Below are 27,661 nucleotides of genomic sequence, written 5' to 3'. Positions count from 1 at the left end.
GTTGCTCCTATCAATTATTTATAGTCTTCTGGCGCACAGCCTGGAGAGGGTCACATCGCTGAAAGCTAACTTTATCTTCATTGTTCCCAGCCTCCTGCCCAGCTGTCACTCTGCTCACTAATTTAATACACCCAGAGCAGCGCAGAAGGATGCAGGGCTGTTGGTCGGGTTTGTCCCTCCCCGAGCTGGAATAGGAAGGTGGGATCTCCATAATCTTCGTTAAGGCGCTGACTCGGCTGTTTAAAACCTGCATTTGAGGCTCCCCCAGTCACTGGGGTGACCGAAACCCGGGGCGCCCCAGGCGCGGGGCGGGCGGGTGAAAGGTGGGGCGTCAGCGGTGCGCCGGGGTTCTCCGTGTCTGCTAGCGTGCCGCACGAAGGGCGGGCGGCACTGCACGTGTGCCGTGGTATCGCAGCAAGAGCTATTCAGTGACATATGTGCGTATGAGGGGGGAAGGAGAAAGCACGCTTCAGCTCCCCAGGGAAAAAAGAAAATTAAAAAAATTTAAATGAAAAGAAAAAAATGGAAAAAGCTCTCATAGGTTTCTGTTTCAGCTACAAACTGAAAGTGCGCGGCCAGGGTCTGGTTCACCTGTATTTCACCCCAAGGCAGGGCCGGCGTCCCGTCGCACTGGCCCAAAACACAGCAAAGCGGCTCTCAAGGCTTTGTCCTCTTGACTCACCAACACGCCTCTTCCGCTGCGCGCCCAGGAATTAAATCTACCATGACCACTTTTCAGACCTTTGAAATATGCTCTTAAAGACGCCGTTCATTTGGCCCGATATCTCTATTAAAGCAGTTAAATTTTCATTTCAGCTGCGTCAGGGTCTCCACCACTGCAAGAGATGCTTCCCTAGGAAATCGCCCCGGCAAAAATCAAGTATGTGCAGATGAGCTGCCGCTCGTGCAGCTCCCGCGCGTGGTCCTACCCCGCTGACCAACGGGATCCGCATATCCCGTACGCCACGTCAAGTATCTGTCCCACGCCTTAAACTAGAGCCAATTCCAGCTCAGATAAAAAGGCATTTTCCAAGTCTTGCAAAGCCAGGAGAATAACCCGAATTTCCCCGCGATTAGGACTAGCTGTCGTATTTCAAACAACGAAAGGTACCAAGGTTTGGTTTAGACATGCAAAACAATTCCGATGATCGCCTCTGAAAACAACGCACGTCAATTTCATGAAAAACACAACATTTGCACAAAAAGGAAGTTGTTGAAAAAGAAAACACAGGCCCAGAGGAAGCAGGTTTGTTCTTCTGCAGCACAAACAGGGGCCCGGGAGAGGCTCCTGCTGCGGCAGCGCCGGGGCTGGCACCTCCGGCACGGCACCTCCGGTGGCACCCAGTGCGCCGGGAGCAGAGCCGGGGGGGGAGGGTGTCCTCAAATCTGGCGCAGGCCCCCAGCACGGCCACAGAGGCTCAGGTTAGGCAAAGGCACCAGCCAAACCCTTTCACATTAGCGTGATTCAGGCTGACACAAGCTAGAAAACCATAATTAACCTTCAAGCAGTGCAAACCAGCAGTGAGTGCGTCCTTCAACTTTGCTGCACTACGAAAATCAGGAGAATTCTGCCCAAAATGCGAAGAAGGGGGGAACTAGGACAGCCACAGGAGGAACAAGGTGGTTCCCATCCTAGAGCCGGCACCACCACAGAAAGCCAGGTTTTGACCAGGACCCGGGCCTGGAGCGTGCAGAGCTGCGCCCATCGCACCAACATCTTCAGGGCCTTTACACCCTCTCCGAATCCAGGATTATTTCCATGGCAACTATCTAGAGAACTTATTAAGTAAAAAAAAAAAACCCCAACCAAGAACAGTTTGAACACACAGAACCTACATTCGTAACGTACTAGCTGACTAAATTAGCAGCGCTAAGATTTTTAGTAATCAAAATAGATCGTGTTCTAGCAACTCCATCTTCTCTTTGCCACGGCTAAGAAGAAAAATCTGATAGTAACAGCAATGTGGGGGGAGGAGGAGGAGGAATTAGAGATTTTCTAAGACCACAACCCTATATCAAGCCAAGCCTTATCCCATTCAAGTAGTTCAAGAGACATTATTTTGATATCTGACAGTTCAAGTACTGTTAAATAAGGCTGAGTTTCCAAGAGACGATGAACTTCGTTGCAAGGTACCTGTTACAGGATCAAAAAGATGACTATCACGTGACACAAAGCAGTTATCTACTGAAAAACCTCACTGAATCACCTCAAATTTGTCCTGGCTAATTCGGCAGACAGGCAGTACCCTGCTCACGCCTGATCCCGGCCAGGCTCGTAGTGCCAAGCGACCCAGCACAGAAAGCCACCGGAGCTGGCTGCGTTCTTGCGCTCATTTACAAGCTAATCATCATCTTCGTGTCACCCAAGCATTAGTTTAAACAGAAGAGGAAAAATCAGTGGTCCTTTGTCATATTCAGCTTGAAAGACTTGTGAGTTTGGAGTAATTGCTCTGAGAAAGGCCGATTCGCTTATTAAAGCTAATTTCAAATAAATAAAAAATTAGCAAAACCTGTTATTGCCACACTGAAAAGGATTCATCTTTCTCGATTTGATTATTCTGTAACCGAATTCCTGTTTCCTTCCAGGATCGGTCTCCAATAGAGCGGAGGCGGCGCGACCGAGCTCTGGGCCTGAGCCAAGCGAGGTGTTTCTGCCTCCCGCAAGGAGCACGCTCCCAGCTACACGCATCGACGGGAAGGCGGCATGGGGGCACGGGGCCACGCCAAGCATCGGGCTCGCACGGCACCACGTGGGTTTGAGCAGCCCAGGCGGGAGCGGAGGCGGGTACAAGCCGAGCAGCAGCCTCCGCTCCCAAAATTGCAGGAATTTAGTGGCCACCTCGGTGCCGGCACGAGGCTCGGCATTGCAGCGGTGACTACGGTTCCTCCTAAGCACGAGGATGAGTAAATTACCAAAGTCTTGGCAGGACTCGAAAACAAATGCTGCCCGAGAATTTCATAACGGCAACACAGAGTGAGAAGTAAGTCTCAACAGGAATTGAAAAAATAAAAAGTGGTTAAATGAACTGTTGGCTCGGTCACTACCTCCAGCCAGGGAGATTATATGCGTTATTGATTTACCTTAGGACAACTTGGGAACTCATTTCCAATGGTTTCTAATGGAACCTGGATTTTCTCAGTCCTAATCTGCCTCGTGAGGTTGAGCCTCCTGCAAGGAAATACAATACCACAGCATTAAAATGGCAGCTGTCAGATGTACAACAGCCCCATTCGTTTAATGAAGATAGTGCAGTGGCGATAGGGATTTTTAAAGGCTCCTCCAAAAGGCTCCTTTGCAATTAAATGGAGTGGTGAGAACATCGTGGTGAGGATGGCCTCGTGAGTGCCTGCAGATAATGGCGTAGACCTGCAAGCCTGGGGATTTATAGAAAACAAAGGGAGGTGATGAAAAGTTGATATTTGTGATACCAGCTCGCGCACGCGCTCCGTAGCCCTCTCCGGAGCAATACTGAGCACTGGGTTGAGCAGAGAAGTGGTGGTTTTGAACCTCACCTCCGTTGCCTGCGCAGCCACAAACATACAAAACATTTGGGCAAGTCAGTTTTCAGCAGCCACAGCTGTAAGATGCGCAGAGTAATGCTTTGGTTTCTATTCTTAGGCAAAGCAGGGGACGGAGACAGCGAAGCATATGTAGAGCCAGTAAACAATTCTTCCGTATGATAATCAAAGCCGTTTTAAAACAGTAAATTCCCACCTGAACAAATTAAGATCTCTATGAGGGCGCAGGAGCACCAGCCCCCATTTGCAGACGCGACGCGCTCGGAGCACCTGATCAAAGGAAGCCGGTTTGTGGCAATCTCGGTGCAGAAACAGGCGATCTCGTAAACAACCGGGCGCCGCAGCCTCCCTCCCCATCTCACACCGCGCAGCGGGACTCGCGGCGTGCTGGGTCAGGCCACGTCCCGAGCGCCAAGCCCGCCCGCCCCCGCAGCGGGGCGGCCCCCGCCTCTGCAGCGCTGGGTGGGTGGGGGTGGATGCAGGGGAGCCCTCGCCCCCACCCCAAAAGCTGGGGAATGGGGTATTGACCGGGACAACACACCCTCAACCCTCTGCTTCAGCAGCAAAAGCTTCTCTACTTAGGGAAATGTTATTTCCTCAAGACACCACGCGCAGGCCAAGACTGGAGCAGGCTCAGCTGTCTGAAATGTTGGTCTGTGGGGTTTTTTTAACAGGTGAAAAGAGCATTATTCCTTAAAGGAAAAGATTTTTTTTCTCAACCCTTCCAGAAAAAGATTCCTTTAATACAAAACCAAGTAGGGAGTATCATAGCCCAAAAGGAGGCTTCCAGAAAGGTGTGAGCATAGAAAACAGAAGCTCGTAGCAGGAAGGAAATTGTAACATTAGCTACAGGCTCTGAGCACACACGCAGATCTGCATCACTGAACACGAACAGTGAGCAAAATAATCAGTGCCAAAGAACAAAAAACAACATTTGATCCTCGGATATTCTCAAAATTCAACTGCAAACGTATCCTGCCTTAAGACAAATGAAAACCAAGGCGCGATGGATGTATGGCAATTAACTGCAACTGCTATTTTTATTATTTTTAGTGTCTTGCTAGAAAACAAGCACTGCCCTTAGCCCCGAGACATCCTGTGGAAGCAGCCGGCTGCTTGCAAAAACCACTGAACATCATATTCTCCTCCTCCCCCAGTTTAACGTCTTACCCCGCAGCTTCAGAAGCTCCTGGCTCTCCTTCCCCCTCCCTTCCCATCCTCCTCCAGCTCCTTCCCCTCCAGCCAGCGCTTCCACCTCCCTCCCCTCCTGGCGGCGGTGCCGGTAGCGTGCCAGATGTCGGCCTGACCCCGTGGCCGCCGTTTCGGGTCAGTTATCGGGGTTACGGTGCAAAGGGAGCTCCGGTGGTGGTTCCCACCTCACCAGGCAGAGACAGGACAGCTCACCGCGCTAGCCACGGGGTCTGGGCACAGCTGGCAAATTCAGTTCCAGGCGGTTTTTTCCTGCTAATGAACTGCCGGCAGCGGAGCCCGCAGGAAGTTTGAAAGACTGTTCACGCATGCTGCAACGAAAGCCTTAGGCACCGAGAGCTGGGTAAGGTGACCCTTGACTATGTAAAGCATCAGTCATTTGCAGAAGTGTCACTTACTGCACGAGGGGAGCGGATGACCTGAATGTCTCCTGCAAGAATAATTGCACATTGAAGGCGAGGGCTGAAGTTTCTGGAGAAGGGATGCTGCTGTTTGCTGGGAGGGTGATGCCAGTACTCCAAGGGGGACTGTTCAAAAGACATCAGGCTGCTGCAAGGAGGTAGCAGAGGCAGCCATCAGGGAGCTCAATATGTATTTCAAATTAACCCAGACCCATTTTCTTGACCAAACTACACTCCTTGAAGGATGTGCCCCGATGAAGGGACGGCTCCAAGGCAATGGTATGCAGTTTGCTGGAAGGAAAGGGGAAAGCTTCAAGCCTGACATAAGCCAGGGCTCAGATTCCTCTATCGTACAGAGGCTGCACCGCAGATAAGGCTGCGTCAACTTTTCCATTTGAGCACTCTCCCCTCTAAGGTTTACAGTCAGAGTGAAAATGTTTTGGCCAGGTGGAAACTTAACATACAGGCTCCCGAAGCAGGGAGCTGCCCGTGTATATAAAACATTCCAATGTCACTCGCCCAGACTTGGGTTTCTCTCCGTCGGGAAAATCTCATCTTCCTCCCCATGAAATTCTTGCCATTCCTCTGCAGCAGGTAAGCCGTACCCTCCGTCAGGCTGCTCCTCTGCAGGAGAGAACCACACGAAGTGCCCCAGAACATCAAACAACCCCAGGTACTGAAACACAAATAGGTTAAACGTTAACCTAGGAGCTGAGAGGAAGGCATGCGACCGCAGCGCTGCGATCCTGCCCCAGCGCCGACAGCCCGGCTCCGGCGCGCTGCCTCCGTCACGGCTCCTGCCCAATGCCACCGGCCGTGCCCCGACCTCTCCCGCGAGCAGGAGCCGCCGGCATCCGCCGTGCGGTGTTTCTGGAGAGCAAGGGAGTTTTTGGACAATAAGGGTGTTTCTCACCTACAGAGTCCATCTGCCTGCAGGAAGGGGGGGCAAGGAAAGCAAAGTGGAAGCCAGCACCTGGGCCCCACGTCGCCGTGCCCGAAAGCAGGCAGGACATCGCTCTCCCCACTGACACATGCGCCGCAGGCTCCTTCAGACATATTTTCCTGGTTTTGCGTTACGGCAGAGCACGAGGCAGCGAACCCAGCTCGCAGGCTGCCAGCTCACGCCCGCTTGGCGGCTTATTTTTGTGTGTGTCGAACTATGAAGATGCTCCATTTCCAAGGAAAGCGCCGGAGGAGCCCGGCTCCCCCGTGGCCCCCCAGGCCAGGGGGCTGCAGGCACCGGTCCCACGCCTGCTCCTGCTCCGTGGGCGGGTGCAGCACCCAGCACCCAACGCCGCGCGCCGGGGAAGTTTCGGTGCTGTTGACGTGCATGGGGGATGGGGAGGTATTTCGGTACCAGCGAGTGGCACAGCCCTCCCTCCCGCATGCTTCACTGCGGTTATCCCTGAAGACAGAAAAATTTGTGCTTGTTTTTCTGATGCTGCTGAGCAGCTACGAAATGTCTCCCGCCACGGAGAGCCTGAATAAATCCCAGCTCCTGAAGCAGCATCTGAAATCAGCTTCCCTCCAATCTCCATTACAAGTTCAAACCTTGAATTTACTGAGGCCTGAGTGAAAGCAACGTTTGTGTTTGTTTACCAGCCACAGAAGAGCTCCGAGTGCTCACAGTTTATCACATTTACCCAACAGATACATTCCGGGGAGCTTCTTGGACTGGCCATGACTTATCACAAATTACCGGTCACAAACTTTTCCTCCCGGTCCCTACGAAAGCCCAGGGACCCGTCCCTGGACGGCCGGGCAGGCCACCCACGCACACGGTGCTTCCAGCAGCCTTTCGGGAACGCTTGGGTTTCTCCGTTTCCAAGTTCAAAAGGAAATAAAAACCAAAAACCCAGAAAGGATGAAAACAACGTGATTTTTTTTAATTCTTCCTCTGTTAAATCTTGCAGTGCTGGACCGAGACACAGCAGCTGTCGCCGGGGAAGCCCCCTCGCAGGCTCTGCGGAGGGGTGGAGGCCGTGTGGAATCTGGAAAACCTTCCCCCGTTACCTTTGGTGAATTTAAGATTTGCTGCTGTACGTCAATGAAGCAACTTTGTTCTTTCTGGAGGGAACAGACAGATTGCAGGAGAAAACTATATCCCAATTGCTGCCAAATTCCACAGATTTAGTTATTAGGAGGCAATTAGGAACCATTATTAACACTTCCTACTACGCTAAGCTCCATTTGCACCGACCGCATCTCTGCGCCAGCCCGGGCGCCTCTGACGGAGCGGCACTCCGGCTCCAACGCGCACGTGGCATCACGTACCGAAAACTGTGTCTTCCCGCTCGCTGCCTCCTGGGCCCCTTTCTCCACAGATGTATTTAATGCAGTTGTCTTATAAAATAGAATTGCAAGTAAAAATACAGAGATTAAAAACAAGGTGGGGGGGTGGGGAGTAAATAAAAGCGCGGCTGCACAAAGGAAAAACAATTTTGCTCTTGTTTTTTAACTCACAATCAACATCTGAGCTATTCAGGAAACTGGTGCACTGCCCTCCAACCAACTTCAATTAGGGAATTCAAAAGCAGTCAGACAAAAGAATGCCTGGGAGTTACTGCACCGCACAGAGATATTTTTAGCAAGAGCTGGGAGGCTGTTTGTGGGACACTGCTTCGCTTCTACTGCATTTCAGCTTTTGTATTTACATTTGCAGGACAGTAAGATTTACTAGGTCAGAGGGAAAAAGAGGGGAGCAGCAACGTAAGTGATGCGAATCATTTTGCTTTCTGATACTCTTGGAAGGTATTTCAGCAAAAGCTGATGGAGACCAGAGGGAAACAGAACAAGATTTGCCTCCATCTGCTTCGAAAACCATCTTTCAGCAGAAATATCGAGTCACTCCTTTTAAAAGGGTGATGTAAACTAGCAAATGCAGCCCCGGGGAAGGCCCGTACGCCCCACACGCCCCGGCAGAGCGGCCGTGCAGAAAGCGGGGCTGCCTTCGCCCACAGCAAAGCTGCAGCCGAATCCGTCTGGTGACCTCTCCCCATCCCCTGGTCACCAGATGGATCCACAAACGGCACAGCGGCGACGCCAGCGCCGGGGCAGGCTATCGGCACAGTCGCCCTAAGACACCCCACCCCCCCCCCCGTCCCGAACCCGCGGCCATAAACGCCGTTCAGATCTGCACTCCCGAGCGCAGAAGTGCCCGACCGAGCCCCAACGAGCCGCTTCTGTTTTTCAGAAGCCATTTCCTAAAAATGACGAGCTGCAGCCACCGCCCCCCGCGGGCTCGCCAGCGCCGCCGGGGAGGTGCGCGCCGAGAGCTGGGGGGTGAAGCCCGAAGCCCCGACCGCGGTGCGAGCACGGTGGCGCAGGGCTGGTTTTGGGGAGCCGGCGGGCGCCCCGCCGCCTGTGCTATCGGCATCGCTCCTCCAGCGCAGCCCCCTCTTCCGCTCCCTCCCACCACTGCGGCAGCGCAGATGGCAGCAGCATGACCTCGCTGTTCCTGCCTCCTTGTTTTGATCCTGCAGTCTTGATTGTTCAGGCTAATCCCACACTCCCAGGCTTGGCTGCCAGCCAGGACTGTTATTAATGGCACAAAAGCTTCTCATTCCAGCTACTTCTACATCCGCTAATGCTGTTGTTCCCTTCTCTCGCTCCCCCTCTCGCCACATTACAAACTGGAGCTGGAATATATTTTACAAGGGGAGGGGGGGAGGCGGAAAAACACCCTCTCTGATCATCCTCGCACGCCGAAGGCTCTACCAAAACCATACAGGAAAGGCTCATCAGCTCCAGGAATAATTACTGATGCCAAAGCTGTAAGACCACCCTGCTCATCCAGCGATCGGCTCAAGCGATAAACAGCACACGGATGTGGGGAGTTCCCAGCCATCCCCGAAGGAAGCCCAGGATCCCAGGCAGAAGAATGCACAGCTGCCTGCAGGGCCCGAGGGAAGGGCTCTGCTGCCCGGGGCAGGGGGGTACCAATGCTGGCCGGAGGGCCGAGGACGGGCAGCACCGCGGCCATAGGGGCAGGGCACCCACCTGCTCTTCAGGCTCGGCTGCCTCGCTTGGGGAACCTCCTGCTTTCCTGCCCTGCTCTATGCAACAAATACTACGTTAAATAACCATAAAGCTCTCGTTAGAAGTACGCACTCAAAGGCGGCTTCGAACTGTTTCCTATTTAGTCCCTCACGTGCCAATCTTTTATGGCAGGTTGTGTCTCCCTCTGCAAGGAAGCCGAAGTCCCCCGTGCAGGGCCTGGGAACCGAATTCGGGTAGGTCCCCTCTGCCTGGTGAGGGCTTTGCACAGACCACACCGACTGCTCAGCTGCACCTCGCCCGCCCCAGTGAGAGGGGAAGGGCTGAAGCCCTGTGGCAGGAATAACCATTGGGTGAGGTTGGCCTCACCGACCAGGGGGCTGCGGCACGATATCGGGGCGCAGGTCCCGTGTCAGCTCGACCTGCTTGGACCCGGGGCTGGTTTGGGAGGGGAAGGGACGAGGATATTCGTCAGGGCCTTGTGATCCAGCAGAGATGAGCAAGCCATGCCCACCAGGCACAAACCCCACGGCGGCTGAAGGGACACGGCTCGCAGCGACTGCAGCTGCAACGCTTGCCCAAGGTTTGGTCGTGAGTCAGCCCAGCAGGGCAGGTCCTCAGCACCGCACTCGCCACACCGAGGGCCACCAAGCTGAAGGTTGAAAAGGTTTATAGTTGCTTTAAACTGCAAACCCAGCAAGATGTATGTGTCCCTGAGACCCTCCCGTAGGAGCAACCCCACCTTCCCGTGCGGCCGGGGCCAGCGTTGCAGGTGCTGGGAGCGAAGTGCGCAGGGAACGTCATGTTGGTGCCTGAAGAAACCTGCCCGGTTTTCAGCTCAAGCTGTCGTCCTGGTGAGATGATTCACCACCCTGCCCTCGCTACTTGCGGAAATGCAGGAAAGGAGAAAAGCAGCTACGGGAACATTTCTTCTGATTAGGAAGGTCAGTACATTTTTAATAAAGGGCTCTTTAAAGATAATCTCATTTCAGTATTTACACATGTTAAAGAGGTTACAGAGATCAAGATGTAATGAAGTCAAGGAGAGGACGATAAAAGCGTGGCTGGGATACTGCAGTGAGCCCGTTGGTTTGGACCACAGGAGGGCTGAAGCAGCAGGACACACACCCCACGTACCCCAACCCGGGAGGATGTTCTGGCACCGGGAATAACCGGCTGCTGTTCACTCCTGAACCACCAGTAGCAGGTTTCTGAACGCAACCGGTATCTCCAGCTTCTGTTTTTCCTTAAATACAGCACATCGCCCTGCCTCGACGGCGAGCCCCTGGCACCTGCCCGCTCCTCCCCGGGCACACCGCTGGCACGCTCGGTCTGACAGGCTCGTGCAAGCACTCGCGCTCTCCCCGCGAGCCAACGCACGCCACCTCCCACCCCATCCGACACAAACATCTTCAAACGCTGCAGCAGCTTGTACTATAGGCAGAGCCCTTGTTTACCAGCACGCAGGCCTAATTTAAACTCCTGAAGTCATCTCCAGCCTTTCGCTATAGCAACCCCGGCAAATCTTCCCACTGTAATATGTGCAGAGCAGCTTTGCATCGGAGCTCTACCTTGGCTGAGGTTAAATATGACTTAAATATCTGCCAGCAGCTCCCGGAGAGAGCCGTGGAGTTTCACAGAAACTCTGCTCTGAAGGCAGAGCTCCGCATGGCTCTTCACGTGCCACAGATTAACCCCCGAGGAATTAAAAACTCTCCTGAAATACTCGATTCCCGCTCCTCCGGGTCTTCGAGGAAACCTGCCCTCCCTCTCCTCTGCTCTACGTGCACTGGGTTTCTGCAACGTGCACAACATGCCGTTTGCTTTACGAGAATTCAGTGCAGTGGTTCGGGCACGGGGGGATGCACACGCCAGCTCTGTGAACAGCACATGAGGTCACCGGGAAGAGAAAGTTTACGTCAAGTTTGGAATTTTTTCCCTACTGTACGAGCAAAGATTTTGGTGCCTGTTCAAAGTTACCGTGTTTCATTGCAGAGGGTGCAAGAGACTTTTGTAGAAGTATTGAATAGTTGCAAGATCAAGCAGAACAAAGGGAAAAATATATTCTGAGGGAGATGTTACTTCTAGAGGTCAAACAGCACTTGAAGTCCCCGTCAAGTAACTTTCAACTGAGGTTGCACAGAACCAGGAGGAAGCGGGGAAACCAGCATGGGCTGCCAGATCACGGGGGGGGACAAGGCAAAGGTATCCAGATCGACAGGTAGTTTGCACAGCTGCGTCAGTAATAGGCAGGTTGGAGTGCCCTCGTGAAGCAACTGGACTGTAAGAAGTAATTAGTGGAGCAGGCAAGAGAGTCATGGAGATGAGGGAGAGAAGTCAAAAAAGAACAACGAAAATAGGAAAATATTTCAAATTAATAAAATTGTTTTCAAAGCCAAAAGGACTTGCTGCAGTCGTCTCAGCGAACAGCCCGACAGGCGACAGAACTCCCCTGAGTTAATTCTCTTTGCATTTGCTACAGACACAGACCAACTCCAGCAGGTATTTTGAAACCATGAGAGTATTTAAAGGGAAGCCCAATACCCTAATATTTAAGGGACGTGAGGTCTGCTACAGCCACACGCTAAGCTATTCTCATGCTAGGAACCCTCCCAATAAATCTGGTGCTTTATTTCGCAGTTGAATTTCTTTAGCTTCAACTTGCAGTGGGCAGGTACTTTTGCTCTGTTTTTAAAAAGCATCCCGGAACAAAGCAAGCAGGATGGCTGTCAGGCAAGGTCAGCCCAAAGCCTGCGGGCAGCAGATGTTTAGAAGGCGAATATACTCCCCAGCACCCCGCCCAGGCTCCGGCAGTCAATAACGGATGGGCTTCCAACCCATCAGATGCTCTCAACTTTCTTCTTGCTAAGCTAAATAGCTTGGTGTTTCCAACCCCTAATGCATGAAATGAGGGAGCCCCATTCAACCAACCAGCTTCTTCTTTTCTTTTTTAAGTAAAGACTATGTTAATCTCATTAGCTACGCTACTGCAAAGCCAGTCTGTGAGTCGGTCCCATCTACGACCCAAGTAATCTTCAGCAGCTCCCGTAACGCAGGGAGCACTCTGACCCCAGGCGTACTGGGGAATGAGAAATGTTACTGGTTTAAGGATAAACCTGACCTTATGGTGCCAGGCCAGCGAAAACAGCGGTGGCCCGGGGACAAAGAGCAACCCTTCTATCATATCCCAATGCTACGGAGCATTGTTTCCAGGTGAGCCGTGCCCGCCGCTGGCCTTACCCAGCCCTTGGCACCGGTCTCTCGTCCTCCCTGGTTCCAGCACACCCACACCTCAAGAATTTCCCCGCGCCACACCTACACCTACTTGCCAACACACACCACAGCCTCAGCCACCCCCAGTCCCACATGAGTCTCTCCTGCACGCGAGTAACAGCAAGTATCAGCTGACGTCTGCTGAGCTCTCCTACTGCTGTAAAATTACAGGGCTCAAATAACAAAACACTGAGGGTCTCCCGAGTGTGCTGGGGCATCATTTGGAAATCACTGCCTTGACGCTTGCATGTAACATCACCAGGATTTAGGGCACCTTTTGGCGAGAACCCAAACCAGAAATCCCAACCAGTGCAGTCGTTAGTTCAGCCACGACCCAGAACAACAGGAGCACTCCCGTTCTGTGACCCCAAACAAATTCACGTGGGAAAACATTGCGTTTAAGATGCGAAGAGTCACATGATGGCAACACACCCACACAAAACGCTCAGGCCTGTGCCTGGGTAAGGAATTTAATCACCAGTTTCTGCTTCCCCACAGGAGCCAAGGCACCACCTCTGTCCAAAGCACTGGGTCACCGTTTCTCTGACGCTTTAGATCTGGCACGTGAGGCTTTGGAGATGAAGAGAAGCTGTGGCTGCTGCCCTGGAGGACGGCAGTACCAGTACTGCACCGGGGACATGCGGACAAGGGGGGTGAGGATGAGGAAGGTGGTAAAGCCCTCTCCGAGGGCAGGAGCGCCCATGTCTGCACACACAGAGCCCCTTCAGAAGACAGGCAATGGCCCAGGGCAGGGCCACAACGTCCAGGAGGGATGCCCCGATGGGGCCACGCTTCCAGCAGTTTTCTGGTGGGTGCAAGGAACCTTACGGCAAAGGTCTCCCCCAGCAAGGGGCAGCCGGGGTCCCCTGGGAGGAAGCACCATCACTGATGTCCCCTGCGGCTCCGTGGGCAGGGCAGAAACCAGAGCAAGTACCACAGGTACCTGCAGACAGCGCGGCAAGAGGGGAACCAGGCCATCCACGGACCATTCTAGGCCGGGTTTTAAAAAAAACTCATCCTTGCCCAGACCACTGACATTAATTCTTGTGAGCTTATTGGGTTGTTTAGAGCTGACCACACAGACCTGGCGAGAACAAGTGAGGTTCCTGCTTCCCGGTACGCACAACCAAAGGGCACAAACACAGCAGAGGGGAAATCTGCGTGCTGCCCTTCACAAGGAGGCAGCAGCACTGACCAGATGGGCCTTTAAATGGGATTAAGAGGAAGACAGGTCCACAACATCCATCCCTTTCCTCCAGGGCTGGAAACTTGCCCTCCTTACACCCAAGTCTCCACAATGGGGAACCAACCTTTTGCTTTTACCCTCTTTGTTCTTCCAAGTCGCTTCCTCCCTCGTGTTTACCTTACAGACCTGCCACCTCCCTCTGGCCCACAATTCCTCCTTCTCTGGAAGGTCTTTGAGATGTACATTATACAAGATACACAAAAATAAATTGCTTTTAATCCTCCAGATTCTAGTGCTCCCAAACAAGGATCTTAAAGAGCTTTACAAACAATGGATTAAGCCTTAGGACTCCCTGTGAGGTGAGAAAGCACCTCTCTCACAGAAGCCGAGGAAGGTGAGCAAGGCTGAAGGCTGCACAACGCAACTTTATCATCGCTGCAGAAGTGACCCGTTTCTATCGGTGCAAACGTAAGCGAGTCTATCGCTGATCCATCATCAGCCTCGCCACACCTTTGCCGTGTCGCTCCAGACTCTGAAGCGGCTTCAAAACCACCGTACATCTCCCAAATGCCAACCGCTTTCTTTCCCACCTTCAAGTATCAAAACACTCGGCCCAAGACAAACCATCCCGCGGATGGCGGCACCCGCTGGGTCCTGAAGCTGCGGACGCAAGGCTTCTTGGGATGCTACTAAGATTTTGTGACAACTAGCTTTCCCTAGCAGGCGCATGGGAAGCTTTCTCGGCGTGTATTTCGAGCAGCTCACCGGGCGCGATCCTACAGAGAAAGGCACCTTCTTGGTTTGCTCCTCAACGTTAAGATGACTTTGGGTCACATGCTCTGTAGGCTCAGACCACGACCTATATTAATATGACATCATGTATTAGCACATCCCGGTCTGTAAAGCCCTTATATTTCTTCCCAAATATATTTTGCATACATCTTGTAAACAAGCGTTACATCCTTTTGATCAGCGCCCTGCACGGAGCCCGGGGAGGGGGAGGAGACTTCCTGTTCCACTATTGCAATCGCGCTCAGCAACGTGCTGCGCTCAGCTCTTGCTGCCCCGTGAGCAATGATGAAATTTTCTATTTTGGTGGCTTTTTCTTCATATATTTGTAGCAAGTGGGCTGCGCTCTAGTCCAGCATTGCCGTTGATTCGAATCTATTTCTTTTTAATTCATTTTAAAGTGGCAGCATCTCCTTTTCATGCCAAGACGGCCAACCAAGAACCCTGTTCTCTAGCCAAACGTTTTCACGCTACCTGGCTTCTCAGTCTCCTTGCCGTTCGCCTGAAAGCAGACGTTTTTGCCAAAGAACTTGTTTACAGAAAAAATAGCCTCCTGTACGCAGTAAAGCACACCACCGTGTTTTCCTGCTATTGCTTATCTGCTGAAGATAAATCCGGTTTCTGCTTGCCCGCAGGCAATCGGCCAAATGCTCACCAGCTGATACCTCCCTGTACCTCGTGGCGACTTCACGTGCCCGAACCCGCACTCCTCTCACGACCGACCGCCTCCGAGAGGTACCGGCCGTACCACGGCGCCAACGCCAGCGCTGACACAAAAATACTCCGTCCTGCTTCCAGAGACACGACACCAGTTGAAGCTGCAGAGGGCTGATTATCCTCCTCCCTCTGGAAAGAGCAAACACCCGCAGACTCCAGCGGCCACCGGCAGTAACTACTGTGTAAATGGTTAAAGGCTTGTGCTCTCTTGTGACTCCAGCTCACCACTTCCATGTCCTCCCTTTGCCAGCTCATAGGAGGAGCTTACAAAATCAGCACGCTGTAGGCAGCCTAGCTGCAACACAGGAATGTTATGTAGTCGGTTACTAACAGTGTTTTGCATATTGTGTTTCAAACACTACATGCTTCTACATGTTCAATGTCAACAAGGGGAAAATACTGTCAGACCAAAATGAAGTCTTCCTAATATGAGTTATTAGCTATGCAGCAGGCTACCAGGTGCACTGCGAAGACCCCGCAGGGATATTCCTGCATTCATTTCAGCCCCTTCCTTTTGAGAACAACCTCGGTTCTTTTTCTAACAATTTTCCTCTAGCTGAGATCAGCGTGCTTCTCAGCTCTGCCCGTTGTGGCTTCCACACGATCTGCCACCGGGACGGGAAGCGTTCGGACAGAAACGCCTCACGTCGGTCCACAAGACAAGCAGCGAGGACCTGGCAGATTTAGGATACCAAGCAGGGAGGAGAAAGAAACGCAGCATAGATTCTTCTTCGTTAAACCACTTCCAAGTTTAAGGGAAAGCAATTTTTTTTCAACAAACAGAACATATTACATGAAACTGTGGGTGTGCTACTCTTACAGATGCTCTATGTGAACCAAAATTTGCTGAAATTATTACAGAAACATTCCACAATCTCCCAAAATAAGCATCTTTGTGTATCTTTGCCTGGTTAAATTATGAAAAAAACCTGCATAGTGGAGCACAGTTTCCATTTCCTCGCACACTCCTACCAGGGCTGTGCTTACAAGTAAATGCACCGACCTTTTCTCAAAGAAATCAGTGTTTGCTGTTCGTTATAATTTGCAGAATTTTGGCTCGCTTCCATTTCACCCACTTTTGAATACGACGCTCCCCACCCCCACACAACTGTTCCTTTCTGAAGGATGACAGGCTACCCAAAAAAATAACAGCAGTGCTGGAGCTCCTCGTTCCCTCCTGGATAGCATCGCTCCAGCGGCAGACAAGGAGCACAGGGAATTTTGGACCAGCCTGTTGCAGGCAGCACCTCACCTTACTTCAGCGTAACAAATTTCTCTGATAACGGCACTTTTCCAGCACTCCCCTCACGCCAGATTTTCTATACGATCGTTTGAGGCACGTTTTAATGCTTTATTATTTTCCTGTCAAAAATTGGACCTCAAATCCCTTACGAAGGGCACCGCGGTTACTAGAAGGATCACCCCGCAACCTTGCTCTGTTTTTCCGTCACTGCTGATGTGGTACACAAAGAATGAGATTTTTCAATTTGTTTTGTCCGTGAGCCAAAAATTCCTTTTAATGGACTGAATATGGTGCCTGTGCTAGTCTCTCACCGCTCCAGCTCAACTCTCACAACAGTCACTGCCTACAACGCCGAGTTGGCCTCCTTTTGCAGGAAAATAAGGCCAAACCAGCTTGAAAGCACGTTTGGAATCTGGAGATTAATTCCATGTAAACTAATGCATTCAAACCTCTTTGTACGGCTTCAGAAAGGGCTGTCTGATCCCAGCGAGAAGTAGGGCAGCGCATACCCGTGCCGTACGATGGGGAGGCAGGCAGAGCTGCCTCCATTTTGAAACTCTTTACTTAAGCTCACAACCATTGCTAAGGAAGCGGCCTGCCCCGGCGAGCCGGCCCCGCCGCCGCTCGGCCACCTGCCTGCCCCACGGACCGTCGCACCCGCTGCCCGGGCACAGGACGGGGGGCGAGGGGGAGCCTGCTGAAAAGGCCTGCGGGGAAACAAAGAGGTGCCGGAGCCGGCGGGAGGGCAGGGCGGCGGGTCAGGAGGCGGGAGGGCTCCCACGGGAGCCTCTGCCTGGGACCCGGAGCTTTTGTTCGGTAGAAAATGCCGGGAGAAACAAAGCCCGGCGAGGCCATGGGGCTGCCCTGCGATGCAGGGCACGCTGCTCCCGGGGGTCAGCCCGCCGCGGGCAGCAGGACCTCGTCCCCCAGCCCGCGCTGCCGGCTCCTGCCTGCTACTGCCTGTGCTGCAGCACTCCCTGCTTCTCTCCACCATCTCTCTCTCTCTGGGAGATAAATTATTCAGAATGAAACCATTTTAAACTCTGTTGGGATGCTGAGCAAAGCTAAGATGGGTGGTGCTGCAGAGGAAGCTGTCAGGGACATGACCAGAAAACAGGTCTTCCTCACACAGGAGGTTAACAAGTGCAATTACAGCTGATCCCGCCTCGAACCCAACACCACACAGCGCTCAAACAGCTGAACACAAAGCTCTGCAAGTACCCCGTCACACCCACAGACCCAACACCAACTTGAGCGCAAGGCCCAGGGACCTGCCGCGCCAAGTCCATTCATGGGAAGCTCCCACAAAGCCACCCCATCAGCCATGTCTGAGTACTAAATACCCTTTTTCCTGTATTTTCTTCCTGCTGGCACGGTATAAAGCAGCAGAAAGAAGGGCAGCTGAGCAGAGCATGGTTTGCACAGTGACCTTCGCATGCCAGGACAGCCTGGTGAGCACCGCCTCACAGCCGTCACACATCCAGATGTGCTTCACGGATGCTCCCGCAGACCCACCTCTGCAGCTGTTCGCTCCCGCAGGGATGGGAGATGAAAGCACGGATGGCACATGGACTGACCGCCACCAAATTCCTCCTGGGTGACCGGGCACACCCAGGCTCCCAACGCTGGGGGCTGCTGTCACAGTTAGGTGGGAGGAGATCGCTCCCACCAGAGAAAGGCAGGGCCAGGCCACGGGGGTGACCCAAAGCCAACACCACACTACGCTGCTGGGAGGACTGGGCCACCCTGCAGAAGGAAACGGGCAGCACAGCAGCGGACAGGAGCCCTCCCACTGCCCTCCTGCAGTGGGATGGGTCCCCAGAGAGGCCTCCCGACCACCCACTGGACTCGAGACCCACCCCGAGCTTCCTTCCACGAGGAGTGCACGAGCAGGACGCTCTGCGACGGGCTGTCTGAAATGCTGCACGTGGCCAGCAGCGGTTTGCAGCACCTTAGACATGAGCACCGGTAAGGTACTGGACACGGGGCCCCACCATACAGATGTATTCGGGTCAAAAAGGAGAACATCAACAAAAAGGTAGTCTGGAGAAGAAGGGGTTTTGTTTTGTTTTGAAACGAGGAGACAAAATAATTCAATGGCCTGGAAACTATTCTACATTAAAAGTCACTATAGCACTAAAAACCCAGCTCTGACAGTTATGGGTGAAGCCCTTTAAAAGTTACCATGGTAGTTGATGCAGCTATTCGCCCACTCATTCTTCAATAATGCTGGATTTTTTTTTTTTAAAATGCGTTTCAACCACAAACAAGCAAATGCAGCCGAAGGAAAAAGTACTTTCTCACACCATAAACCCCCCTCCATCCTTTATCTCTGCCACAAGCGCACAGCTAAGGAGGAGACAGCAGGTAACAGGGAGCCAAGCCAAACACACTAGGCTAAACTCCGCGCCCCCCCTCTCCCGGGGGAGAGGAAATTTAAGAAGCAGATTCAGGATTTCAGCATCCATTTCACTTTCCCTTCCCCCCCCTCCTGAACTATCGCTCCCTGGGCCCCAAACGGCTATTCAGATGCTATGTCAGCTGAATGCTACGTTTGCTTCCTCTCGCAAACACCAGCTCAGCAAGCCTCGCAACACGCTAGATGTCAGACGAGAAAGCCAAGTATTTTTGGAATACATCTTTCTGCCTTTTAATTAAGCGCCCAGGTAGAGAGCAGCTCTGCAAAGCGTTCGCTCGGCAAAGCCGCATCCAGCGAGGCTGACAGAGGCAAGTCGGAGCAAGACGAGACCCAAACAAAGGAAAGCAAACACGGGCTGTAAGGGAGGAGCAGGATACAACTGCATTGACCTGCCCAGCTATTATTTTCGCAATCAAGCCGAGGTCTAGAAACTCCTACGGCCAAAGGGAAGGCTTCGCCCGCCTGAGAACGCCTCGCAGCAACCTCCCCAGCAGCACAGCCCTCATCCCGCGTGCAGACCGAAAACGAAAACCTCTCAAACCCCAGCTCAGCGGCAGCCGCTGCAGATAACCGGCGCAGGCTGATCGCCTCCCCATCTGCCAAATAACCCCCGCTTCTTCCCTGGGGAGCTCCCTGCACCACCACCCCCCGGCCCCGGGGGCATCCCAGGAACAGGGGCTGCCGTAGGTCGGCCCCCACAAACGCCCGACTCCAAGGAGGGGCGAGGCAGATGGGGAGAGGGAATAAGCAGCTTCCACCGCTAAGCCGGGGAAGGCAAGACTGAGCCTGCGCACCGCACATGCCGGGGGCACGCGGGGCCGGGGCGCAGCCGGCCGGGGGGCCATGCCATGGGCCGGCCTTCTCGCTGGGTGCTAGCTGAAGCAACACGTCCTGCCGGCTCTACAGAAATAATACTCCTCATTCTTAATCCAGTATAAATTATTTGTTACAATAAATACTTGCCCTGAAAGCCTTGAGGCTTTACTAACAAAGCTGGGCTTGCACGCAGGCTGCCAGGTTTTGAGAACTGGTTTAATCAGCTGGAGAAGCTGTTAGCGTGCTTAGGAAGCGCATGCAGGCTTCGCAAGACACAATTTAAGTGAAAAGAGCCACTGTCGGTGGCGGCTCTTCTTTCCCACAGTCCCCTCAACTCCAACTCTCGCCAACCCAAAACAACTCAAACTGGGAAGCTGTTTTGCCACGATATGAACTGGGAGAACAGCCTCATCACCGCGGCCCTTGGATGGGTCCATCCACTTAAGAGATTCTTGCGTTCGGCGAGGGGCAGTTTCTGCGCCGAAGCGTGTTTCCAGCCAGCGCCCCGGCGAGCAGCAAGCCAACAACTTTCAAGATGAATTAAGGCCACCGCTTCCGTGGAGTTACACTGGTGGAAGGCGGCTTTGTTAAACCAAAATAAAAGCTAGAAACGTGCTACGTTCACCCCATTGTTCCTTCGCCTTTTCTAATAGCTGTTTTCTCTCCTCCATCACTCTCCGGCTTCGCACGCTCAGCTGCGACTCTTTGTGCCTCCCTTTCGCTGCCTTCTGCTTCTGTTTGTCCTTTTGATCTCCACTTCTCAGCTTGTGTTTTCTGCCGCGTCCCCATCCCCCACGCCTGATTTCCACTTTTATTAGGGTGCGAGGCAGAACGGCTCAGAGGATGAACAATGCGTTTTAGCTGAAAAGGCTTTGAAGCTGAATTGTGTTGTTTACAGATAGATTCCTCAATCTCCTACTGAAATAAAATAGTATTTTACCTCCACCAAAGCGCTCGCTGTTTATTTTCAGTTGGAAGCAATTATAAAAAGCTGATGTAATGTTAAATGCATGAAACCAGCATCAAGAGCACAGGAGTACGATAACTTTTTTTTAAAAAAAGAGCAACAACTAACCAGATAAGCACATCTCCCAAAGCCCACAGTTCCTAGGAGAAATTATTTTGGAGTCCAATTGTAAAGCATCAGCTGCTGCAAGGACAGGTTAAAGCTTCAACCGGCTTCAAAAGCCCCTGTGAGCCAGCACATCGGTTTGGGTTTTCCATACAAGTGCGCTTTCCTTCCATGCTGAACAGGAATGTGTACCGAATCGCTGCCTTCTCATCTGAGTTCCTTCAACTGCAAAGCATTACTTCAATTAACGCATGCTCCTTCAAGTTTAAATATTGAAACTCTTCTAGTTGGGCAACTTACAGCAAGAGACAACGTACAATGGCGCAGCTCCGGCCCCCGCCGTTGCTCCCCGAAGGGCTCACATCCAGCCTCAAAGCCAGAACCTCCGTTACAAGACTCCCCAGTAGCAGCATCTCCCAAAGATGATCCCCGGGCTGGGTAATACTATCTCTAAGAGTCAAGATGGGAGATAAAAAGCATAACACCACGAGCCGTGGAGATAAGATTTTAGTTCTTTGCTCTGCTCAGCGCAGCATTTCATCACCACCCAGAAACTACAGCCCACCGCGGCAGCACGAGCGTGGCTCACTGCACGAGGGGCAGAGCGGGTCCTGGGAGCACCCTGAGCCCCGGCTCTGCCTCTCGCCGGGGCGCTTGCTGCCATGGGCAGGGGGTGGCAGGGCTGAGAGCCTGGCACCCCGCCTGGGACAAAGCACCCACCCAGGCTGCTGATTTAAGAAGCAAAATACACCAAAAACATCGCTGATCCATGAGTTGCATCCGTCAGCAGCGGCCGCCTCCGTCATCTGGGACGCCCAGCGCTGCCTGGGCAGGACAACACGTTAAACCAGCCGAAAGGAAAAGGCCAGGACAAGCCTGTAAGGTCTGAAGCTCAAAAAAGTCGTAACCATCAGATCTGAGCAGAAATAAAAAAAAGACTGATCCCTGGGAGAAGAGCAGCACCTCAGGGCCCACGGGCACCCCGGGAACCCAGCGACCAAACAGGGAGCCAAGAGAGCCGGGCAACTGCGCCCTGCCAGCTCCCCGGTGCAAGAACCGACTTCTGCATGCTTAACAGTTAATTAAAATAAATTAAACCTCAGCTCATGCAAACTGTACAATTATTTTTTTTCATCACAGACAGGTAAATTTTCAAGCTGACTGACCAAACAAAGCAAGCATAAAATAGTTGAGGCTAAAATCTGCCACTCTGACTGCAAGCTGTAATCTCTGTTATTCAACGTTCAAGATTTGCAGGCTATAGAGGAGGTTTGGGAGCTGTTAATCAATGGCTGAAATGAAAGATAATGCTTTACATGATGCACAGAGCTTCCTCGGAGGGAAGAGAGATTAACTCCCTGCAGGTCACAGCCCTCAACCGTACGAGTTGATCTCCTTACCATCACTGTACCTTAAATAATTTAAGGCAATACTAAACCAGTAACAGAGCACAATTTTAAGCAAAGAGCTTTTATTTTCACTGAATAAAATCTCCTTTTAAAAACCAAAATCTACCCGCAGACACTGCAGCTGGAGGCAGCCTACTGTAAAGAGCACCGGCACTGCCTGGGAGCTCCCGAGGCAGAAGCCAGAGCTGCCTGGCCCAGGCTTGGCTACTTAGGCCTCGCTTAGTTAAGGGGCAAGGAGAAATGCAAGCAAAAGTCATGTTATTGAAGTGCTTCCAGAAAAATGTCGGAGCCCATCACGAAATAGCTCTGTAGATCAGGTATTTGCCAAATTTTCCCAGTTAAGAAAAAGCAGCCTTTAAAACATGAAGAGCACCCGTCGACACGCCACCAGCGGACCGGTGGCTGGTTTTCATACCCTGCTCTTGTCCCCAGGGGTTCAGAGCCGAAGACCCAGGGATGAACCGACATTAGACTAACGATGAGTTTGGCCTTTGCTCACCTAACTGCAACATCTGATCTAAATTCTTGAAGAAAAGGCGAAAAGTAGTCCCGTCCCTCCTCCGACATCACGCGTTTTAGTGGCAGAGAGGCATGGAAACCTGCCCGTAACAAGAACGGCCAGCCACGCACCTCAACTCCTGGCCCACCAGCACCCAGAAACGCTACCCCCACCTTAGGGATCACAGCAGCGCTCGCTCACGGCGAGCCTTGAAGTGGAAAGCGCGAAAAGATGAAACTCAAAATCTGCAGGTGTCCCGAACGGTGTGACCTTCTCACTCCTACACTCCTCCTTCGGCCCGTCCGCATTTCTGAAGGCTCCCACATCACACATTCACTAGACAGTCTCGTTTATCCTCTACTAAGTAAATACTTTAAACTATTTTTTATTATAAAAATAGAACGCTGGCATTTGAACAGGCAGATTTGAGAAGCAACAGGCTAGCATTCCCGAATTAAAGCACACGAACACGCACCGTGCACGTGTGTTAGAAACACGGCATTTCCAGCGGAGCAGCAATTACGTGAGGTGTGCTGCTAATTGCTTTGAATTCCCCGAAAAAGAAAATTACACACCTCACACCGAGTAATTTGAAAACAAAACCGTTGATAACTTGAAAATATTTTTCCAGTTACTACAACAAAAAACGCTTCAGTGTATCTTCTACTTTAAACAGAAGTGAGGAAAACTCCCAGATTACAGCAGCGAGGTTTGCTGCCAGGTTTCAAGGTCTGCTGGTGGCCCCCTCCGAAAGCTCACACCGGCCCAAAACACACGGAGCTGCACTCGGGGCCCCGGGATGGTTTTGCTCCCCTCCTCCTCAGGCACGTGCAAACCTCCTCAGCCTTAATTCTGGAAACCGGGTAGGTTTGTATCACCCTCTGCATTCCAGAAACAGTTCCAGCGTAGAAGCAACATCAATATTACTCAAGCTGCAAAAACTCACACATCTGCTAAGCTAGTTCATAGTTTCTAAAACTAAAAATGTCATCAACTCAAACTCCACGCAGTAAGATGCAAAAAGAGCTGAGCCCGTTGGGTGAAGCCTACCGAGGGCAGCAATGTGTTGCACGGCACCGGATCAGCAGTGGGGCTGGCCGGGCTCTCCCTCCGCCGGGAGGATGGATGCCTCCGGAGGTGCCGTGCTCTGGAGGTCTGGGGACGGCGCGAGGAGGAGCTCTCCTGGGCTCACCAAACCCTGAAGCTCCGTTTGAGTTGTTTTGCATGAGAAGGATTAGGAATTATAGGCTGCAAATGGAAGAAGCCTCTGCTGGGTAGCAGGCAGCCACTGGGCTCGCCAGTGAAGAGAAATCCTCTGCAGGTTTTAACGGCGCACAGAGCAAGCTCCCGCCAGCGAGCCAGCGCCGATCGCAGCCCGACACCAAAGCAGAAACATCCACAGCATTTTTCTGTGTAAATTATTCTTCCCGGCACGTGCGAGACACAAGCGGAATCCCTGATCAGACGGCAAAGGTGGTTAGTCTTGGTTTGGGGCAGGGAGCAGGGGTGGCCGCCCCGGCCGGGAACGGAGCTCAGCCCGTGGGGCCATGCTACACCACGAGCACTCCTGCTTATTTAATAGTTTTGCAACATCCTTTACAGCCCCGGTAATTTAATTAATTTTTTTTTTTTTTTTTTTTTTTTTTTAGAAAAGGACATAAAACATTCAGTGTGCCCCATCAGTCGCGCAGGTGAGCAGATGCAAGCACACCACTAAATTTTTTAAGCAATTTTGCAAGGCTGCTTCGTTTCCCTTCTGTGCCTGCAAGGAGAGCGTTCCTGCCTTCGTTAGGTATCTCCTGTTTTCAGTAGCTTAAACGCTGAAAAAAGCAAGACTAAAAAAAGAAATCACGACACTGGAAACAGCCGTCTTCATAAAAACTGTTTTTGAACACCTACTCAGTCAAAACTGCGCAATAGGGGAGCAAGACACGGTTTGCACACTCATTCAGGTGTTCGCTTTTTCCCTAAACACCCAAAACAGCTCCGAACAAAACCTCCAGCCGCAGGGCACGGCCTTCACAGAGGTGCCTTTGGCTTAACTCAAAGATCGTTTCCCGGTTTATTAAGATGGGGCTACCGAGCAGCAGCAGCGATTCTTTCGTTAAGCCGTGGCTTGCAGAAAGCCACCAGCACAAAGGCATCTCCCAGGCCGAAGCTGGCCGGGCTGTCACGGCTGCGGGAGGAAGGAGGGGAGAAGACGGCGCTGCAGCCGTAAGGCACCATGTGTCCTCCAGCAGACCCTGTCTGGAGGGAGGGCGGGCGTGCTGGAGCCGCTCGGGGAAGCCAGATGCAAGGCCTGGCACTGACGCCAGCAGCCGAGCTATTTTTACTAACCAATGGGTTGCGGTGCCGGAGCAGGAGCTGCTTCTCCTTTCCAAGCCCGGCTCACCGCGCTCGGCCGGGCTGGAGGGATCCGGGCGGCTCGGGGGCCGAGCTGGGAGCCCAGCACCCACAGCTGCTGGACCAGGAGGGAATTCAGACTCCTTTCGCAGAGCCCAAGGCTTTTCTGCCCACAGGGACCTGCACCAACTCCAAAAGTGATATTTTTCTGTAATATTTTTTCTTCTGGCAGGGAGGCTTCCCTGTCAGAATCCACAGGAAAAACCCATTAAATCCCTTAGCACAGAGAAGCCTAAACAGATGATCATTTCTCCTCACTACAACAGCATCTACCTGCACCCTAAGCCCTTCCCAAGGTCAGCTCCCTCCTCCCTGGACAAGTCAACAGCACACACCAAATCCCATCTGAACAAAATGTCAAGACAATAAAAGTTTAACACAAATAAACATATTCCAATTATTCAGCGCACATCGCCAGTTTCCACCAGGCTTTCAAACCCTTTGCAGTTTCTTAAAGCTGAATGCCAGGAATACCTGCTGAAATTATCAGAGCAACGCCGGCCTTCCTAGTGCTCTCTCCATTTTCTCAGGCTTCCTTCCTGGCTTCTTTCCAGTATTCCCATCTCTTACAGAAGATCCTGTTTTCCTTCATCGTCTGGGTTGTCTCCTCCTCTTCCTTCTCATTGCCACCCACTCGTTTTTTCATCTTTCCCAATATTGTATTTGCTACATCCTCTCTCGCTGCAGCCCTCTCCCCGCCGCGCCGCCCAGCAAACGGCCCGCAGGCGCCGACTCCGTGCGCAGCCCTGCACCGCTCACTCCAGAGCCAGCGCGTGAGATGTGCTTGCACACGCTAGTGTCCCGACACCCAGGTCAGAAGCTTCTCTCCAGCCCACGCCCTGACTGTCGCTGAGCTCCAGGACGCGTGGCTTCTCCCTCGAGTGTCTCAGTGTTTGAGAAACTCCCTGATACAATCTCAGCAGCCGGCCCCTACAGACCCACCTCTGCCCACAGGCCCAGGAAACAAAGTTTGTCGAGAAGAGCAAAACAAGCAGCAAGCTGAGCCTTTTCTTTTTCCTCCTTCCTCTCCTCTAGCCCCGATCAAGAAAGCTACACAGCCAAGAGCTCCTGGCAGCCCCCTGCACGCCGGTCCCACTGCAGAGCAGATCCATGCCCCCCCAGCCCGAGCCCATCTTCTCTAAACACGTACGTGCCCTTTTGTGCCGGGCATTGCATTAAGCACAATAACCCCGATTCTAAAAAGCACCAAATACATTACTAACAAAATAGCAATGTAGTCAACCCGAAACTTCCTTTGACTAGAAGAGGCCGCCTGCCCTCCACGGCAGGAGTGAAAAGCCGCAGTTTCTGTGGCCCGGCGGGTTCCTGGCTAGAGCCCCACGCTACAAGCAGCAGGTCCCTTGGAGCTCAGCTCTGCAGAGGCCTGAGCACAGAGCAGGCTCAAGGGGTTTTTTTTATCACCAGCCTATGTAGACAGTCACTTGACAAAACGCATTAAACTTAAGCCACCATGGCCACCGCCAGCAGCACTTCCGTACCCTCCATCCTCCCGTGCAACAAACCCAGCCAAAAGCTAACAGGCAGAAAACGAGCATTCTCACCTCTTTTGGGGAGGTAGGATAGTTTTCTCTTTGGTTTTGGCATTCAGACTACGGCCTCTGACACAAAGCTGAGCCTGGCCTACCCAGCAGCCTCTGTTAGTGCTGTTGCACACTCAGGCGAGCTGCAGAGCTATTTTCACCTTGTGCAAAGAGATGATGCTCAAGACGTTGGTCATCAGTGCGCTGGAACCAGCTCAGTGCCGCCTCGTTGCCGCCCACCCAGTCCCCATGTTCACTCAATACCATAAAGGCTAAAGAGTCCCGCCAGCATCGCAGCACCTACAAGCTCCTCAGACGGACACCAAGCGTTTGACAAGCAGTTGGGTTGTTTTCCACACATCCACATCTTCGTAGCATCACTCATAGCAGCGTCCCAGCACTCGCCCCTCGGCTTTGCGAGGGGGGCACTGCTCCCCTCAGGCACAGGCACGCTACTTCTGCCCGAGGTTTGTTAACTCGAGAACAACGCTCATCCAGAGATCCCAGAGTGACCTGAGCAACACGCGCTTTTCAGCCTTTGTACAAGAGATCCCGAATGGTTTGTGGTCAGCCATCTCGCAAAATTTCACCTGGGTACAAGGGAAAAGCACTGCCTCATGCAGGTGTTCCCATACACCACCTACACCCACTTTCCTCCACCCCAGATCTACAAAGCCTGCTGATTCATCTTAATACCTGGGTGGAATCTGCCGACCGATGTTTTGACTAAAGCCTCAAGCACAGACTAAAGGCAGGCAAGACGACAGCTAGGCAGCAAAGCTGCGCCGAGACTGTGAAACTTTACTGTAAGTGCCGAAGTTGGAACGCGCTCGGGCAGCCCGGGCAGCAGGCGTGGGATGAGGACAAGGGCAGAAGGGGAATGCGAGTGAGACGCAGGAAGGAGAAGCAAGTGTGCAACGGGAAGGTGCCCGGAGGCAGCGGGGCGGGGAGGGGGCCAGGTGCGCACCCAGCTTGGGCTGATGGAAAGTGAAAGTTTACAAAGCCAGGCAGAAAAGTAAAAAGCAGCGCCTGTGCAAACCAACGAGGATGTATCTAGAGGAGAGAGTCCTGCGTAGGGCTGGCAGGGACTCCCAAGAGGACCACGCACTCCCTCAGTGCAAGCAGAGCACTGGTCCGTGCCCACGCCAGCCCACGGCACCGGTGTTTAC

General features: G+C 52.6%; 1 protein-coding gene across 7 annotated transcripts in view; it reads right to left on the bottom strand.

Moving 5' to 3' along the window:
* The window catches only part of ANKRD11 (ankyrin repeat domain containing 11), a 158,168-nt gene that overhangs the window by 71,674 nt on the left and 58,833 nt on the right, over nt 1-27,661 (bottom strand). Inside the window, exon 3 of one of the 7 annotated variants that reach the window (XM_075101140.1) lies at nt 3,082-3,169. The exons of the other annotated variants lie outside the window; for them this stretch is intronic. The gene's annotated coding sequence lies outside the window, so the exon portion shown is untranslated. The remainder of the gene's footprint in view (nt 1-3,081; nt 3,170-27,661) is intronic. 7 annotated transcript variants of the gene reach the window in all.

The sequence above is a fragment of the Phalacrocorax aristotelis genome, chromosome 8, assembly GCF_949628215.1.
Source record: "Phalacrocorax aristotelis chromosome 8, bGulAri2.1, whole genome shotgun sequence".
Classification (NCBI taxonomy): Eukaryota; Metazoa; Chordata; class Aves; order Suliformes; family Phalacrocoracidae; genus Phalacrocorax; species Phalacrocorax aristotelis.
This window is presented reverse-complemented; position numbering and strand designations above follow the sequence as displayed.